The sequence below is a fragment of the Electrophorus electricus genome, chromosome 20, assembly GCF_041902795.1.
Source record: "Electrophorus electricus isolate QZ-2024a chromosome 20, ASM4190279v1, whole genome shotgun sequence".
NCBI classification, from domain to species: domain Eukaryota; kingdom Metazoa; phylum Chordata; class Actinopteri; order Gymnotiformes; family Gymnotidae; genus Electrophorus; species Electrophorus electricus.
The window spans coordinates 4298117-4305000 of NC_137516.1; the positions used below are offsets into that span (position 1 = coordinate 4298117).

General features: G+C 47.7%; 1 long non-coding RNA gene across 1 annotated transcript in view; it reads right to left on the reverse strand.

Moving 5' to 3' along the window:
• Positions 1–776: 776 nt before the first annotated feature.
• LOC145652594 (uncharacterized) overlaps positions 777–6884 on the reverse strand; it is a 57091-nt gene continuing 50983 nt past the window's right edge. The window contains exon 3 of the long non-coding RNA XR_014118855.1: positions 777–806. This is a non-coding gene — a long non-coding RNA (uncharacterized LOC145652594). The remainder of the gene's footprint in view (positions 807–6884) is intronic.

The window sequence follows — 6884 nt, forward strand, 5'->3', positions numbered from 1 at the left end:
AGTACATCTATATCCGCAACCTCACCTATGGTCAGGAACTCTGGGTAATCACCAGAGGAACAAAATTGCAGATACAAGTTGCCAAAATTAGTGTGTGTGTGTGTGTGTGTGGGTGTGAGTCTGTGTGTACATGCGTGGGTGGGAGTGTGTGCGGGTGTTGGTGGGTGTGTGTACGTGCATGGGTGTAAGTGCGTCGGTGTGTGGAGGCAGTGTGGGTAGTGCAGAGAGCCCTTGGGAGGTACTGTATGGAGCAGACAACATTATTGCACTGCCTCTTACCCTCTCAAATCACACGATGATTACATCATGATCACATGGCCAAACATCAGAACAGGAAGTAACCTACATGCTTGACCTGACCTCTGTACGACATGTTCATGGGTGACCTTCACCCCATCCCCAGCCAGCATGCACTGGTTTTAGTAAGGATACACTTGTCAGGATCAAACTTTAATCATATTTTCACAAAACATTCTGCTTACTGCATCTTTCATTTGTCGCGAGCGCGCTGTGCTCGCGCCGATCCCCACGGTACCTCAGTGGAACACACTATAGCCCACTTTTCTGGCACCTGCGAAGTGAAACTGACGCGTATGGTCAGGACTTTCTGATTCCAAGCTTGAATTCCAAACTTTCTCAACACTTCCACGGAGAGTTCAGCGTGTGCCACTCTGGCCCAGAAGAGCGACAGAGAAGAGAAGAGGGATCTGAGAAGCTCTTACCAGAGTTTGACATGACTGGCCGTTTGTCCTTGCCTGCTCTTGGAGGACGCCACGCTCTTTTCTGTTCTTGCTGGTCTCGGTCTCCTGGGTGGAGGCAACGGGGAACAAACAAACGCGGTTAAAATAGATTCCGTTTGCTTTTGGGAGGAACGTGGACTTTTAACAAATAACACTCCCTTAGGGGAAGTGCTGACTAGCACTGCCTGCTTGTTTGCGAGTGTGAGTGTGTGTTTGTATGTGTGTATGTGTGTGTGTCTGTGAAGAGCATGCTTGTAGGTACCTATACATGCATATACACTCTAGTGACAGTATCTCAACCCCAACCACATTCATTCATACAGATATACATATATGAATGTGTGTGTGTGTGTGTGTATCTAGTGACCCAATTCTCTGCAAAATGGCTACAATGCCACCAGCACATATATATTAAAACACACTATAAACACATGGCCTTAAACACACACACACACACACACACACACACACACACACACACACACACACAGCTGATAAGCCTCATTTGCTAAAGCCGCTCTCGAAAGCAAATCACCCTTTGAAACACATACCTTTGCATTTAGGGTAGGAGGCTGTGTCAGCTAATGGTTAAATGTCTTCCTTTGATTTTACAGAAAGACTGAAAAACCCTCTGTGTGTGTGTGTGTGTGTGTGTGTGTGTGTGTGTGTGTGTGTGTGTGTGTGTGCATGCGTGCGTTTGTGTGGGAGTGTGCGTGGGAGGCCACAGATGGCCATTCTGTCTTCATAAAGGCTGTAACAGTCTCAGACACACACACACACACACACACACACACACACACACACACACACACAGAGGATGTGGTCAGCATATACAGATGAATAAAGGACTACATTCTGTTCACGGTGACCCGGTGTAGGAACAGCATTCCAAAATCCATCGGTGTGACGTCCCACACGTCGAACACACAACTGTTATAATGCTCCACCAAGCACAGAAAATAATCACAAAAAATGAAGATAAGAGAATGGCTGGACCGACGGACGCATAGATGGATGGATGACACGCTAGCCCCCTGCTTGCTGAAGCCCCCAGTCAGCACTGCTCCACCAGACCTCCATCATCTCCACATGGCACACACCAAATCCCAAAGTACATCCTCAGCAGTGCATGCCGGACAGTGCATCTCCGTCCCAGGAGGGGTTGTCGCGTATCCCTCGGACTGCTGGTCTCAGCGGAGCTCTGAGCTGCTACATGTTAGGCTAGTTTACTGCTGTGCTGACTCTTGAAGACTCTGATTGCTGGAGCACTGTCTGTTGGTGTGTGTCTGTGGTATCCTAGTGTCCAGTGGCTACAGAACTGGTCTAGTTTATGGCTGTGCTGGTCTTGGTGAAGTGCAGTGCATGTGATAGTGGTGTTTAATGCTGCAGTGTCCCAGTGGGTTGTTTGTAACATGTAGCTAAGCGCTGCGATGAATATTTAACTCGCACGCAGGCATCTGGTGCCTCAGCCGTTGTTTGTCTTGAAGCAGAGTGATGGAGTTCAGTTTCTGCACAGAGGCCCTCCTTCAGAGCCCAGCAGAGCAGACCCATGGCTGTCTATATCACTCCAAGCCTCTGATATTAAAGAGAGAGAGAGAGAAAGAGAGAGAGAGAGAGTGAGGGAGGGAGGGAGAGAGAGGGAGGGAGAGAGGGAGATAGAGGGAGGGAGGGAGGGAGGGAGAGAGAGAGAGAGAGAGAGAGGGAGGGAGAGGGAGAGAGAAGGGGAGATAGAGGGAGGGAGGGAGAGAGAGAGAGAGTGAGGGAGGGAGGGAGAGAGAGGGAGGGAGAGAGGGAGAGAGAGGGAGATAAACAGAGGGAGAGATGGAGAGAGAGGCAGAGAGAGAGAGGGAGAGGGAGAGAGAAGGGGAGATAGAGGGAGGGAGGGAGAGAGAGAGAGAGAGAGAGAGTGAGGGAGGGAGGGAGAGAGAGGGAGGGAGAGAGAGAGAGAGAGAGAGAGAGAGAGAGAGAGAGAGAGGGAGAGGGAGAGAGAAGGGGAGATAGAGGGAGGGAGGGAGGGAGAGAGAGGGAGGGAGGGAGAGAGAGGGAGGGAGAGAGAGAGAGAGAGAGAGAGAGAGAGAGGGAGGGAGATAAACAGAGGGAGAGATGGAGAAAGAGGCAGAGAGAGAGAGGGAGAGGGAGAGAGAAGGGGAGATAGAGGGAGGGAGGGAGGGAGAGAGAGAGAGAGATAGAGGGAGGGAGAGGGAGGGAGAGGGAGGGATGGGGGGAGAGCGACAGTGCATGAAAAATAGAGAAAGAAATGGAGATAGAGAGACAAAGATTGAGTAACAGAGAGAGATCAATTGAGACAGAGACAGAACGAGACAGAAAGTGAGACAGAACGAGACAGAAAGTGAGACAGAACGAGACAGAAAGAAAAAAGAAGGGATGGGGAAGAGACAGAGGGAGAGAAACAGAAGGAGAAGAGGGGAAGGGATATTGCAACCATCTCAGTCTAGTTTCAGATTTGTGGCATGATGGCCAGTGTCTGACATGGACGTGTGTACGGAATGGCGTGTGGCTTACACGTACAGTGCATCCGGGAAGTATTCACAGCGCTTCACTTTTTCCACATTTTGTTATGTTACAGCCTTATTCCAAAAGGGATTAAATTCATTTTTTTTCCCTCAAAATTCTACACACAATACCCCATAATGACAAAGTGACAAAAGGTTTTTGGAATTTCTAAAAATGTATTAAAAATAAAAAACCTTTGCCATGACACACAGAATTGAGCTCAGGTGCATCCTGTTTCCACTGATCATCCTTCAGTTGTTTCGACAACTTGATTGGAGTCCACCTGTGGTGAATCTAGTTGATTGGACATGATTTGGAAAGGCACACACCTGTCTATACCTGTCCCATGGTTGACAGTACATGTCAGAGCACAAACCAAGCCATGAAGTCCAAGGAATTGTCTGTAGACCTCCGAGACAGGATTGCATCGAGGCACAGATCGGGTGAAGGGTACAGAAAAACTTCTGCAGCATTGAAGGTTTCATTGAGTACAGTGGCCTCCATCATCCGTAAATGGAAGAAGTTTGGAAGCAACAGGACGCTTCCTAGAGCTGGCCGCCCGGCCATTCTGAGTGGTCAGGGTAGAAGGGCCTTAGTCAGGGAGGTGACCAAGAACCCAAGGGTCACTCTGACAGAGCTTCAGCGTGTCTCTGTGGCGAGAGGAGAACCTTCCAGAAGGACAACCATTTCTGCAGCACTCCACCAATCAGGCCTGTATGGTAGAGTGGCCAGACGGAAACCACTCCTCAGTAAAAGGCACAAGACAGCCTGCTTGGAGTTTGCCAAAAGGCACCTGAAGGACTCTCAGACCTTGAGAAACAAAATTCTCTGGTCTGATGAAACAAAGATTGAACACTTTGGCCTGAATGCCAAATGTCATGTCTGGAGAAAACCAGGCACCGCCCATCACCTGGCCAATACCATCCCTACAGTGAAGCATGGTGGTGGCAGCATCATGCTGTGGGGTTGTTTTTCAGCAGCAGGAACTGGGATACTAGTCCGGGTCGAGGGAAAGACGAATGCAGCAATGTACAGAGACATCCTTGAAGAAAACCTGCTCTGGACCTCAGACTGGGGCAAAGGTTCATCTTCCAACAGGACAACGACCCTAAACACACAGCTAAGATAACAAAGGAGTGGCTTTGGGACAACTCTGTGAATGTTCTTGGGTGGCCCAGCCAGAGCCCAGACTTGAACCCGAATGAGCATCTCTGGAGAGATCTGAAAATGGCTGTACCCTGACGCTCTCCATCCAACCTGATGGTGCTTGAGAGGTTCTGCAAAGAAGAATGGGAGAACCTGGCCAAACCTTGTAATTGCTGCCAAAGGTGCTTCAACAAAGTATTGAGCAAAGGCTGTGAATACTTATGTGTGTTTGATTTGTTTTTGTTTTTTTTTAAATTTGCAAAAATTCCAAACAAACTTTTTTCACTTTTTTCATTATGGGGTATTATGTGTGTGTGTGTGTGTGTGTGTGTGTGTGTGTGTGTGTGTGTGTGTGTAGAATTTTGAGGGAAAAAATGAATTTAATCCATTTTGGAATAAGGCTGTAACATAACAAAATTTGGAAAAAGTGAAGCGTTGTGAATACTTTCCGGATGCACTGTACACAAACACACACAACTGGGATCATCCCCAGCTTACACCGTACACACTCCGTTTCTGGTATGGCAAGTGGCAGGCAAGCCCAGCATCCTAGCAACCAGTGCCATAGAGACAACACAGTTTCAACTGGAAAGTCACTGGTACAGAGCTTGGCGTTTGCTGGCAGTAAAGTACCATTCACCATCAGCCCACGCCACATTACCACATCAAACAATCGCTCTCTCCTGTGACCTATGACCCTCACGGGCCTGCGTGTGTACAGGAGGAAATTACTTAAAAGTTTAAATATGCTAATAGAAATATTACAAAGAAGTGTGATATAGTATGAGTGTGGTAGAGAATGAAGGAGGTGTTAGACCTCTGACCGATCCATTAACTTCTCTGACTGTCTCCCACTGACTTCACACTGATCAACACTCAAGAACATGGACACACACGCACGTACACACAGACACACACACACACGCATGCACGCACGCACACATACTCACACACACACACACACACACACACACACACACACACACACACACACACACACACACACACACACAAACACACAACGCTAACACCCATTAATCCCCTTCTCGGCTGCTAATGATCTGAGATCAATGGACATGAAGGAGAGAATTACATAATGTAGGAGCGCTGTATATATGAGCCTACAGGTCTCTCTCTCTCTCTCTCTCTCACACACACACACACACACACACACACACACATGTTCACTCTTTCACAGGCACAGTAATAGTAATCACAGAGATCTACACACATTTGAATGTGCATTGCCCTAAGCACAGTACTGATGTCTATGCTTGGGTAACAGTACTCCACATGAACAAACATGAACAGTCACACACACAGTCAGTCTTTCTCTCTCTCTCTCTCTCTCTCTCTCTCTCTCTCTCTCTCTCTCTCTCTCTCTCCCTTTCTCTCTCTCCCTCTCTCTCTCTTTCTCTCTCTCTCCCTCTCTCTCTCCATCAATACTGAGCCCTTCTTCTACACATGGAAGATTAAAAAATGAAAAGCAGATTTCTACTTCAACAGAAACAGATACATCAAAAGATATTCACTGAGACGGAGAAGGGAACACAGAGAGAGAGAGAGAGAGAGAGAGAGAGAGAGAGAGAAAGAGAGAGAAAGAGAGGGTAGGAGAAGATCAGGATGTACCTGTCTAAGTCTCTCTGAGCAGCAACACACACTGAAGAGCGTGAGATGGTTCCATCACTCTTGCACGGGGCTGCGTCTTACGCACTCACGTCACATACACGCGTGCACATATATTCACTCTTTTCCTCTCTCTCACACACACACAAACACACACAGACGTGCGGTTTTTTCCAAACACATGGGATATAAGAACCAGCTCTGAGTCATCCCTGCTTTTGTGTGAAACGCTCACAAGCATAACTCGAGCAGCTATGCCTTCAAATGTCTCTCTCTCTCTCTCTCTCTCTCTCTCTCTCTCTCTCTCTCTCTCTCTCTCTCTCTCTCTCTCTCTCTCTCTCTCTCTCTCTCACACACACACACACACACACTTACACACAGTGCAGGCTGTGGAGGTCGTACACAGAGTAGCTTTACCTCGCCCTTTTTCTATATGCAGTTTTGATTGCCAGCTCCAGTTACAGACATCTAGGTCTACTGAAGTGCTGAATGTAGTCTCATCATCACACACACTACCACTGAGCTGTCATCACACACACTAACATTGAGCTATCATCACACAGACATTACCACTGAGCTATCATCACACACTACCACTGAGCCATCACACACACTACCACTGAGCTATCATCACACACATTACCACTGAGCTATCATCACACATACTAACACTGAGCTATCATCACACACACGCTACCACTGAGCTATCATCACACACTACCACTGAGCTATCATCACACATACTAACACTGAGCTATCATCACAAATACTACCACAGAGCTATCATCACAAACACACTATCACTGAGCTATCATCACACACACTACCACTGAGCTATCATTACACACACACTACCAC